The 12,500-nt window shown below is 47.4% G+C and overlaps 1 protein-coding gene across 2 annotated transcripts in view; it reads left to right on the top strand.

Annotated features, from left to right (window-relative positions):
• The window catches only part of LOC147471884 (uncharacterized), a 34,564-nt gene that overhangs the window by 7,822 nt on the left and 14,242 nt on the right, over positions 1-12,500 (top strand). The gene's annotated exons all lie outside the window — the stretch shown is intronic.

The raw sequence follows: 12,500 nt of genomic DNA, 5'->3' as shown, positions 1-12,500 counted from the left end.
ATGAAGGGATAGGGGGAGTGAAGGAGGAAGAGGGAGGGAGAGAGAAGGGGAGTGGAGTAGGTAGGGAGGGAGAGGGAGATGAAGGGAGGTAGTGGAGGAGAGAGGGAGAGAGAGGTGGAGGGGAGGAACGATTAGGTGATACAGGCAGGCAGACAGACAGTCAGACTGGCAGAGATAGCGAAGGAGGGAGATAAAAAAAAAACAAAGGAAATTATAACGAAGCCAAAAGAGGGATTAGGAGTGAGGGACAGGGCGAGGACTGGGGGAGGAGGGAAGGAGGGAAGAAGGGAGAGGGAAGGGAAGGGAGGCGAAGATGAACAACAGAACCAGTCAGAACCATTACACGTGATAGACCGTTGGGACTACTTACGTGGTTCTGGAACCATGGAGAACCGTCGGTGTTTGCGTGTGAGTGTGATTATTTTGAGTGCATTCGGGTGACATTGAGGTAGTTGAGTTTGATTTGAATTTATAGATTGAATATCACATGTGTGTTGCAAGTGTGCGTGCGGGGTTAATGAAAGGCGAAAGAACCGGAAATGCACGTGGGAAGTTGGCTGATCATGAAAGGGAAACGAAAATAAAATTGATATAGTTACATTACACGAAACATTTGTCTGAAATTTTTTGATGATTTTTTTTTTACAGTTTTCACATATATCCATCTTAGATTTGCATGTATATATGTACACACACACACACACACACACACACACACACACACACACACACATATATATATATATATATATATATATATATATATATATATATATATATATATACTTAACCTTAGTGCAAACAAAAACAAAAAAAATTATACATTGGGTCACGTTTTTTTCCTCCGTTTTAAATAGATCCATCTTGATTTTATTTTTTTTTTTTTCAAATGAATTAATCTTTTCTCTTTCATTGCGACAAAGTGAAAGTATTTAAAAAAAACGAAATGAAATTTATTCATCCATGAAAATATGTATTAATCCCGTATGTCACTGTACGGATAGTGGTCATGGTGTTATGATGCCTCATGTAATATTGCATCGATTGATATAGTGCAGATGATTTCTATTATGGTGATTTTGGTTTTGCTTAATTATGGTATGGATAGGTATGGTGCGATGGTTCTAATGACAGTGTAGTGAATATGATGTGATGATTCCAATTGCTCTTTATTGTTATGGTGTGATGGTTTCAATTATACTATAGACTTATGGTGTGATTGTTCTAATTCCACCATAATGATTGTTATGGTGTGATGGTACCAATTCCAATGTAATGGCTGTTATGGTGTGATGGTTCAATTCCACTGTACGAAGTGTTATGGTGTGTGATTGATGCTGGTTCTCCGAATGAACACTCTGATGAGTATGGTGTTCCGCTTCAACTGCTGTCGAAATTCGTACGAGTGGTTCGTGCAATCGTGCAGTTGCTTACATAATGAAAGCTCGTTTGTATACCTGGTGTAGAACAGCGTCATCTGTGTTTTTTTCTGGTTTATTATTCTTATGTTTTTTTTCTCTCTTGTATTCTGAATTTGCGTGTTTGGAGAATCAGTGGTTTGTGTGACAGCTGGGAATGAGCTCTTGGATATGCGTGTTGCCGTTTCTTTGAAATTTATGCATATTTGTGTGTGTGTCTGTTGTGTGTGTGTGTGTGAGTGTGTGTGTGCCTAGGTGTCTATATATATATATATATATATATATATATATATATATATATATATATATATATATATATGTATGATTATATATATTGATAGATACGTAGACAGACAGTCACTCACTAACACACACACACACACACACACACACACACACACACACACACACACACACACACACACACACACATACACACACATACACAGAGACTCTGTCTCAATCTTTCTCATACCCATATGCACACTCACACCCATAGACATCCGCATATACAAACAAACAAGCAAAAGTAACCCAGCACATACCTGACCTCTGGAATATTGTAGCCCCCCCCCCCCGTCCCCCTGCCCCCGTCAATACCACAGACTACCATTACTATACCACGACACATGTTCGCTTCACCAACAGAGGCTGGTATGGTGGTTGGTTCTGTTATGAACGCCCCGCCCCCTCCCTTTGAATCACTGGTGTTGTGAATGATGATGATGGTGTGTGTGTGTGTGTGTGTGTGTGTGTGTGTGTGTGTGTGTGTGTGTGTGTGGTTGTTTAAGTCTTTTATCGCTGTACGCTAGTGTATTACGGTAAAAAAGTATATATATACATATATATACATATAATATATATATATATATATATATATATATATATATATATATATATATATTAGATAGGCAATTTCTACACGTTTTTTTTATTCCACGCTGACTGAACCGGAAGCCAAGTGGTGGAACCTTTACACCACTTAACTGTATGACTGGTTACTTTCTTAAACGACCAATTACGGTTTTTTTTACCCCCCTATTTTTGTCCTGTAGTTAGGTAATAGTTTGGGGATGATAGGGCACCCATAACACCCCCACTCCCCCCCCGTTCCCCCACCACCTGCCCCGCCCCCTTAAAACCACCCGAAGTTTTCCGCGGAATGAGGTAGTCGTTCTTGAGACACTTGGTCGTGAAGGACAGTTATGGTAAAGGGAATCGACGAGGGAAAGGGCGTCCCAGGAATAGCTACTTCCGACGTCCGTCTTCAGGGAGGTGGCGAAAGCGGCGAAGGAGGAGAAGGAGGAAGAGGAAGGTGCTGGCGACCACAACCTGACGGAGGCGCTGACGGTGTAGGTACGACTAGGTGTCCCCCTCCCTACGGGTCGTTTTGATTGTTGTTTTCGCTCCAATAGGGGGTGGTATTTGATGGCGATTTTGATGGTGAAGGGCATGAGGACGTGGGGGGGGGGGAAGGGGGAGAGGGAGACGGGAGGGGGGGAGGGGCTTTGAACCATGGAATTGAACTTGACCCGGGTTGTGAAAAAGGTCATTTCCAAAATTGGTTGACCCGGGTTGGAAAAGGTCATTCATTGCCAAAAGTGGGATGTATGAGTATTGGTGTTAGTAGGTGTTGGTCGGTATTAGTACTGGTGTTAGGTGTTAGTAGGTGTTATTACTGGTGTTAGTAGGTGTTATTACTGGTGTTAGCAGGTGTTACTACTGGTGTTCGTAGGTGTTAGTACTGGTGTTCGTAGGTGTTAGTACTGGTGTTAATAGGTGTTAGTACTAGTGTTAGCAGGTGTTACTACTGGTGTTAGCAGGTGTTACTACTAGTGTTAGCAGGTGTTACTACTGGTGTTAGCAGGTGTTAATACTAGTGTTAGCAGGTGTTAGTACTAGTGTTTGCAGGTGTTAGTACTGGTGTTAATAGGTGGTAGTACTAGTGTTAGTACTGGTGTTGATAGGTGTTAGTGCTGGTGTTAATAGGTGCTAATAGGTGTTAGTAATAGTGTTAGCAGGTGTTAGTACTGGTGTTAGTAGGTAGGTGTTAGTACTGGTGTTAGCAGGTGTTAGTGCTGGTGTTTATTTCAATCCAGTGTGGAGAAATGATTGATACCATATCGGCGCTGTTCTTGTCGCCGTTGTGCTGTTAGTACTAATGACAATAATGACAGCTTCATCGACAGGGGTTTAATGATGACAAATGCTATCTAATTACACTTTTTGAAAATATTCATCTATAATGAAAGGAAATGCAGGGACGCTTTTGACAGTTGTGAATATGATACTTATGCTACCTGTCCTTACGGTTGCTGATGCTATCACATAATGATGGCAATAATGAAGCACGCATCATTATGCTAATGAAGATAAGCGAGCCCTGCTGTTAGTGAAACGAAACGGCACCATCACTGTTAATTACACTGATGGAATATATATCACAGTTAGGATGGTGAGTGTCATTATAACAATGCTGATAATGATATAGTGAAGGAATGTATGATCGTGATAGAGAGGTTGTTTGTGTCGTCTTGGGGAAATAGATGTGTTGCCAAGAAGGATGTTGTGTTGTTTTGCAATACGGCATTGCATTAATCGAACTTGCATATATAATTTTTAAAAAATGAAATAAAATGTTTAATTGTTCAGACAGATATATATGTCTTCAAAGTGTGTTTGTTGTTGGAATACTATTACAGTATTCCAATTACATTAATTATTATCATGTATTCAGGAAGTGTGTGTGTGTGTGTGTGTGTGTGTGTGTGTGTGTGTGTGTGTGTGTGTGTGTGTGTGTGTGTGTGTGTGTTTTGGTTCGAAAATAGGACGGAAGAGTAATGAGTACGTAGATGATTTACTATAATGATATAATAAATATATATAAGTATTGTCAAATGTATGTAAGTAAGGCAAGAGTTTGTAAGTATTATAAGTATTGGAGAACGAAGGATGAAGGACAGAAAGTGTAAGGATGGATAAGATGAACAGGAAGCAGAGTAAATGAAAAGTTGATAGAATGACCTGAGGAAGAACGTGGATATTGAATAAGGTGAATAATTATCAAAGAATATTAAAGGGAAGGCGACGAAATGATAATTAGGAGTGAAGGACGAAGGGTGTGATGTCGAAAAGGGGTGAATCAGCCAAGATTAAAAGGGGGGGGGTGAAAAAGGTGTGTATGGTGTGGAGGGGGGGGGGGGAGTCCAGCGCACCGCAGAACCGAAGAGAAGAACTTGGGATGTGAGGTTGACCCAACGTGGAAGCGGAGGGAACCTTTAAGGCTGCTCCTCGCGGTGTGGTACGTGACCTAAGATCGCACACGTGACCCGCGGAAAGGACAATCCTAGGGTAATATCAAGGGGGAGGAGAGAGAGAGAGAGAGAGAGAGAGAGAGAGAGAGAGAGAGAGAGAGAGAGAGAGAGAGAGAGAGAGAGAGAGAGAGCAAGAGAGAGAGACCACAAGACCACAGAACGCCTTTGTGAGCAATGAAAGAAAGGGGCGAGAGAGAAATTCAAAGACGGCGAGTACAGAAACGTTTTAGATGCGTTGAAACGTTTGGCACGCGTGGAGGGGTGGGGTGGGGTGGGTGGGCGAGGGACGGATGCTGATCTCAACAAGGCCAGCCCTTATTTTTCTGTTCTTAAAGGTCTGTCCGCGAGGGTTTTAAGCCGTTCCCCTCTCTGACTGTATGGTTGTGTGAAGTGAACTGAACGTGCCTGGCTTTCTGGTGGCGATCAGTGCAAGGTTGGCACGGCGGTGTGATGATGTCCAGCGGTTTAGTCATCACGACGCATGCAAGTTTACTGGGATCGGGTTCAACGGCTTGCAAATGTGGCTGTAACGGGGACAGGAAAGGGTACAGGCGCTGGTGGTGGTGTTGTCGTTGTTGTTACTGTAAATGTGAGCGCGGATTGCACTCTGTATGAAGTGTGGTGTGTGGCAGGGGCTTCCTAAGGGCAATGTGAACGGGGCGATTCCACGTTCACGCCCCCTTAGTCAGTCAGGGCGTCGGTGGGCGGCGTGGACGTTCGAACGTGTGTGTCCCAGCGAGGATCGCCCCCCCCCTTCCCTCCTCCCCTGCCCTCCCTCGGTCAATAAGGTAACGTTCGTGTTGGTTCCCTGACCTTGCGTGGCGTGGTGGGTCTGCTGACCTTCTTTTGTCAATACTCCAGCCTGCACCTCGCTCGTGCGGTCCTCTCTCCCCCCCCTTACCTCTCTCTCCCTCTTCCTCTCCCTCCTCAAATCCCCTCCCTTTGGCTTGGTCTTCTCACTCCCAACTTCACTCCTTCCCACCCATCTGGCCTTCAGGTCAATACTCCTGACCTGGATGGTTCCTGGGGTGGTATTGGGGGGGGGGGGGGCACGAAGGAGCCGACGCATCTTAAACAAGCCTGACCTTCTGCAGGAGCGCAGGAGGACAGGCCGGCTTGTCTTTTGTCTTGTCTTGCCGAGAGCCTTTGGAGAGAGAGAGAGAGAGAGAGGGGGGCCTTTGGAGAGAGAGAGAAAGGGGTGGCCTTTAGAGAGAGAGAGAGAGAGAGGGGGGGGCCTTTGGAGAGAGAGAGAGGGGGCCTTTGGAGAGAGAGAGAGAGGGGGGGCCTTTGGAGAGAGAGAGAGAGGGAGGGCCTTTGGAGAGAGAGAGAGAGGGGGGCCTTTGGAGAGAGAGAGAGAGAGGGGAGGGGGCCTTTGGAGAGAGAGATAGAGAGAGGGGCCCTTGGAGAGAGAGAGAGAGAGGGGGGGAGCCTTTGGAGAGAGAAAGAGAGATAGAGGGGGCCTTTGGAGAGAGAGAGAGAGAGGGGGCCTTTGGAGAGAGAGAGAGAGAGAGAGAGGGGCCCTTGGAGAGCCGTCGGCGGGGTTCTGAGAGGTATCCATGTGCCTTCGAGAGTGGACCCTTTTTCGTTTAAAAATGCAAGCAATGCAGGTTCTATTTAGGGTACGGCACGGCCGTTTGGGTGCACGCGGAACTGCGAGTTCTTTAAACGCGGCGTGACTCTGCAGGCTGCGTCGAGTGCAAGTTAGTGTGTGACGCATGGCAGAAATCCATTGACTCTCCTGAGTGACTCATCTTTGCGGAGTCTTACCGAATATGAATCATCCCGGTATCTGTGAGAGACTCCGGGATGTATCATGAGTGATCGTGTGCATGACGGGTCGGTTTTTTTTCGTTTTTTTTCCTGACTTAGACCGTGATTGGACTAGATATAGACGTACACATGGAATGCCATAAGGGGGGAATGTGTCGGGGTTCTGCATGACCGGTGACCGAGCGAAAATGTCACTCTTTGGGGATGATGATGATGATGATGATGCCTGCATGGTGTGACTGGACTGCATGACATGACATGGTTGTGGAATGTAAGTGCCAGTCACGTCCTGGTGTGACGTGACGTGAAGGGGAACTGACTCATAACGGAGTGCCATTCTTATCCCTCGGTGCATCATGGCAACGTGCATTACCTCGGGGGCGGTGGGGGCGGATGGGCGGGCGGACGGGTGGGCGCGGGGTATAAGATCCACGTCCCTCTTTGATATGGTACGACCCCTTCCCCCTCCTCCTCCTCCCCCCTCTCCCCCCTCCCTCTATCCTTCCCAATCTCGACTCATGGTGCCATACAACCCCCCCCGAGACGACATACTAGAATCAGCGTTTCGACGCCCCCCCCCTCCCCCACGCACACGTTCCCCCCTCCCCCCCCCCACCATTCTCCAAGGACTCAAAATCGCCCCCGATGACCTTTCGGCCCTGTGACCTTACCAAGCTCTCTCGCGCTCTCGTGCCTTGTGTGAGCGGGTGCCTTGGCAGATGACCTGGAGGCTCTGAGAGACTATTGATCTGAGGGGGGAGGAAGGACGACCTTGTGCATGCCGAAGATTCACGGCAGAGTCTCTCTCTTGCTCTCTCTCTTGCTCTCTTGTTTTTCTCTCTTTTTCGCTTTCTCTATCTCTTTCTCTTTCTTTCTTTTTCTTTCTCTCTCTCTCTCTCTCTCTCTCTCTCTCTCTCTCTCTCTCTCTCTCTCTCTTTCTCTTTCTATATTTCTCTTTCTCTCTCTCTCTTTCTCTCTCTTTCTCTTTCTCTCTCCCTCTCCTCCCCTCTCATCTCTCTTTCTTTCTTTCTTTCTGTCTCTTTCTTTCTCTTTCTCTTTCTTTCTCTCTCTTTCTCTCTTTTTCTCTCTCTCACCTGCTCTCTCACTCTCTCCTGCTCTTTCTCTCTTTCTCACTCTCTCCTGCTCTCTCTCTTTCTCTCCTCTCTCCCTCCCCTTCGTTTTCTTCTGCTTCTCTTTATCTTCCAATCTTTCTCTATTGAGTCTTCTCCCCCTTTCCCTTCCACTTCTCTTCGCGTTCATGTTCCTTCCCCCTTTTGCTGGCCACATTTTTCTCTCTCCTGTCTTTTCCCTCTCTCTTCTTTACGGCGCTTTTTGGTACCTTTTTTTTTCTCTTCCTTTCTTTTTTCCCTCTCGTTTTTTCACATGTCATTCTCTCCTCCTCTCTCTCTCTCTCGCCCTCGCTCTTTCTCTTTCTCTTTGGTCTCGTGGTCTCACTCCTTTATTTGCTCTCACTTTTACGCTCGCTCACTCTCACTCACACTCTCACTCTCACTCTCACTCTCACTCTCACTTGGGCTCACTCTTTCTCACACTCTCGCTCCTGCTCGGCCTCAGGCACACACCCACACTAACACTTTTCACTCTTATTTTTCACTCTTAGTCTCACTCTCGCTCTCTTTTCCCCTCTCACCCTCAGTCACTCTCTCTTCCTCCTTCCCTTCCTTTTTTCCTCCTCGTCTTCCTCCTCTTTTCTCCTCCTCCTCCTCCCCTCTCCCCTTCTCCTCCTCCCCTCTCCCCTCCTCCTCCTCCCCTCTCCCCTCCTCCTCTTCCCCTCTCCCCCTCTTCCTCCCTTTCCTCCAAGTCTCCTCTCCTCCCCCCCCACCTCCTCCTTTTCCCCTCTCATCCTTCTCCTCCCTCTCCCCTCATCCTTCTCCACCCCCTCCTCTTCCCCTCTCCCCCTCCTTCTGCCCCCTCCATCCACTTCCTCCCTCTCTATCTCCCCTTCCTCCAAGTCCAAGTCCCCCTTCAGTTTCCTCCTTCCACTTTCCTCCTTCCATTTTCCTTCCCTGGGGTTCCTCGCCGCCCTTCCGCAGGAGGTTGATGGTGAGGTGACCAAACCTTGAGGGCCGCGTCTATCGATCTACTTCCTGTGACTCGTTCCTATTGTATAAGAGAGAGACTCTTTCTCTCGTTCTCTTTCTTTTTATTTTTATTTCTCTTTTTTCTCTCTTTCTCTTTCTTTTTTTCTTTTTTCTCTCACTTTCTCTTTCTTTCTTTCTCCCTTTCTCTCTATCTCTCTCTCTTTCTCTCTCTCTCCCTCCCTCCCTCCCTCCCTCCCTCCCTCCCTCCCTCCCCCTCCCTCTCTCTATCTCTCTCTTTCTCTCTCTCTCTTTCTCTTTCTCTCTCGCTCGCGACTCGATATCAGACTGTTAGAGTAATCTATCTCTGGGAATCCTGGTAAATGACTCGGAATCCTCCTCCCTTCCTCCCTCCCTCCCTCCCTCCCTTCCTTCCTCCACCGCTCCATCCTCCTCTTCCTCCTTCCTTCCTCTCCCCCCTCCCCCTCCCCCCTCAACATCCTTTCCTCCTACCTCCCTCCTCCATGAATCCTCATTTGGCTACAGAGTGGGGCTTTCAATCCATCTTCAGACCGGGAGGAAAATCTCTCTTTTATAAAATGCAGAGAGAAGGGAAGGGGAGAGAGGGTAGGAGAGGAGAGGAGAAGAGAAGGGAAGAGAGAGGAGAGGGGAGAGAAGGGAAGAGAGGGGAGGAGAGGAGAGGAGAGAGGCGAGGAGAGGGGAGGAGAAGGGAAGAGAGGAGAGAAGAGGAGAGAAGAGAGTTTGGGAGGGAAGGAGGTAGAGAGAAGGAAAGGAAAATGTTGGATTCTCCTCTCCTCCTCTCCCCCTCCCTCCCTCCCTTTCGTCTCAAAATGTTTGGTTCTCTTTCCGTTCTCTTGTGATGGGGGAATCTTGTATTCAACTTGGGTTAACAAAAAACGTCGTGCTATTTTCTACCCTGGATAATGTAACAGGGTATTTTTTTATTATTCTCTCTCTTGCCGCTGTATTTTTATCCTGGATAAAACACGGACAAGTTCAATAAGGGTTGAAAAATAATGGGGCAACCTCGTAATGGGAATTCTGTCCAATCACGCTGGCGTAGGGGCGTGGCCTGCAGCTCCTCCCAGCCAATGGCGTTCGAGGGAGCGAGAGGCGAGAGCCAATCACGACGCCGGGAAACTAATAAGGCTGGCCTGAACTTCCCAAATTGCTAACATTACTTTTACGGCAGCCCTAATCTTTAATATTTCTGTGCGTGCGGATCCCAGAAACTCAGCATTGCTCCCCCAAAGAACGCAGTGCCATTTTCCTTCAGATTTGGGATTCTTGATGTGCTTGCGGGAGGGGGAGGGGGAGCCATGCACGAGTTACCCGCCGGCATAGGGAGTGGGTGGGAAGTTCCAGCCGTGTGAGAGAACCCCCCTCTATATAGATTTTCTTCCTTAGAGACCAAATTCTCCTGCTACAGAGGAGCTCATAATTCTAATAACTTCATCGTGGAAAGTTCGAGGGAAGGGACGACGCATCGATCAGACGTAGTTGCCATGGCAACGAGGACGCCACGGGAGGGAGAGAGGAGATTGGAAGGGGGAAGGGGGGAGGGGTTGGGTGGCTGGGGTGGCTGGCTAGGGGGTTAGATGGAGTCGGGTTAGGCAGGGGAGCCCCGGTAACGAAGACCAATTTGATCCCAGCGTCCGAAATTGGATCCCAACTTCAGGCAGGGCGCGGCGGGTGCTGCTCGATGCGACGGCGACGGCAAGGGCGAGAGGCTGTTGTCGTCGCACGGAAATGGGAGCCACGAAACTGATGATCTCTCTCGCTCTCTGTCTCTTTCTCTCTCACTCTCGCTCTGTCTCTCTCGCTCTCTGTATATTTCTCTCTCGCTCTCTGTCTCTCTCTTTCTATCTCTCTTTCTCTGTCTCTCATTCTATCTCTCTCTATCTCTCTCTATTTCTCTCATTCTCTCATTCTATCTCTCTTTCTCAGTCTCTCATTCTATCTCTCTCTATTTCTCTCTTTCTCTGTCTCTCGTTCTCTCTCTTTCATTCATTCTCTCATTCTATCTCTCTTTCTCTGTCTCTCATTCTATCTCTCTCTTTCTCTCAGTCTATCTCTCTTTCTCTGTCTCTCATTCTATCTCTCTCTATTTCTCTATTTCTCTATTTCTCTCTTTTCCCCCTTCCTCCCTTTTCCCCCTTTCTCTCTCTCTCTCTCTCTCTTTTCCCCCTTTCTCTCTCTCTCACATTTCCCCCTTTATCTCTCTCTCACTTTCTCTGTCTTTCTTGCATTCTCTCGCCCTCTAGACGGGAGAAGTTTTCATGGCCGCCGCCTCGGAAGTTGAGCACCGGCGCACGCTTTTAGAAATTATTACCCTGCCGCCAGCAAGTTGCACTCTGCAACTCTGCCGGGAGTTGTTACTTGCATTTTTAAGGGTAGGGAGAGAGGGGGGAGGGGGTAGGGAGAGAAGGGGAGGGGGTAGGGAGAGAGGGGGAGGGGGTAAGGAGAGAGGGGGAGGGGGTAGACGGGGAGGAAAGGGTAGAGTAGAGTGAGGTGGTGGGGGTGTGAGGGGGGTTGGGGGTGTGGGTGTGGGTTCGGGGGAGTAGGTGGTGGAGGGGGGGGGGGATTATTTGTGATCTTGTAGCTCCCGGCTCTATCTAACGCCGAGTGCCTGCTGGTCCGGCCCCTTTCATGCCAAGTTATAGAGTTCATACATATTTGGGACCATTTCAAAAATAGATAACGTGTGTTCACTGCATCTCTCGCGCCCCCCCCTCCTGTGATGGGTTGGTAGCCCTGCGAGCTCTGCAGTCTTGGTTGGGTATCCTCCCCCCCCCCTCCCCCGATTCTCCCAATTTCCTCTTCCTCCTTCTCCCCCTCCCCCTTCCTTTCCCTTTCCTCCTGCCCCTTCTGTCTCTCTCTTCCCCCTCTCCCGATTCTCCCAATTTCCTCCTCTTCCTCCTCCTCCCCCACCCCCCTTCTTTCCCTTCCCCCCCCACTCTTTCCTCCACTACCCCAACTACCGAATTTCGTAATAGAAATCTAGATTTCTTTGCTAAAACAAGATTTTTTTTTTCGTTTTATCTAGTTTTATTTTGTTATTATTATTATTATTATTATTATTATTATTATTACTATTATTATCATCATTATCATCATTATCATTGTTATCATTAATATTACCATCATCATCATCATCATCATCATCATGATTATTATTTCACACTCAACGCTTTCATGTCAACTTCTTTCATATCTTCTATGGGTGATATTTATATGTGATAAAAGGGCATATTCCCCTTCTGATTTTTTCCCTGATTTCTTTGATGTTTAAATGAAAGTTGCCATTTTTCTCTCTTCTCTTTCTCTTTTCCTCCTTTTCTCCCTCCCCTTATCTCCTGTTCTTTATTACTCTTCTCTTTTTCTCTCTCTCTCTCTCCTTACTTTTCTGATGTCCCTACCATGCCCAGCTTTCAGTAAGTGCAGGTATGTTAACCTATACAAACATTTCTCTTTGACCTCTCTCTCTCTCTCTCTCTCTCTCTCTCTCTCTCTCTCTCTCTCTCTCTCTCTCTCTCTCTCTCTCTCTCTCTCTCTAATGTGTATATTAAAGCTGCCGTTTCTTTGAAGTTGTCTCTCTCTCTCTCTCTCTCTCTCTCTCTCTCTCTCTCTCTCTCTCTCTCTCTCTCTCTCTCTCTCTCTCTCTCTCTCTCTCTTTGTTTAGTTGTTTATTTACTCGTCTCCCTGTTTTTTCTTGTCTTTCATCTTTCTCTTCCGGTCCTCTCTCTTCTCTCTCCCTTCCTCCTCTTCCTTCTTGTCATTTCTTTCTCCTTCCCTCCCTCTTTCCTCTCTTTTTCTTCCCCTCCCCTGTCTGTTCTCCTCCGTCTCTCCCTTCCTCCCTCATTCCCTTCTTCCTTCCCTTGTCCTCCCCCCCCCTCCCTTCCTCCTCCCCCTCCCAGTTCATCTCTTGTTGTTTACAA

This window comes from Penaeus japonicus, unplaced genomic scaffold, assembly GCF_977035675.1.
Source record: "Penaeus japonicus unplaced genomic scaffold, GWHDUDI00000001_assembly GWHDUDI00000004, whole genome shotgun sequence".
NCBI lineage: Eukaryota > Metazoa > Arthropoda > Malacostraca > Decapoda > Penaeidae > Penaeus > Penaeus japonicus.
Note: the sequence above shows the minus strand (reverse complement) of the source record. Positions and strands in the feature narration are given on the sequence as shown.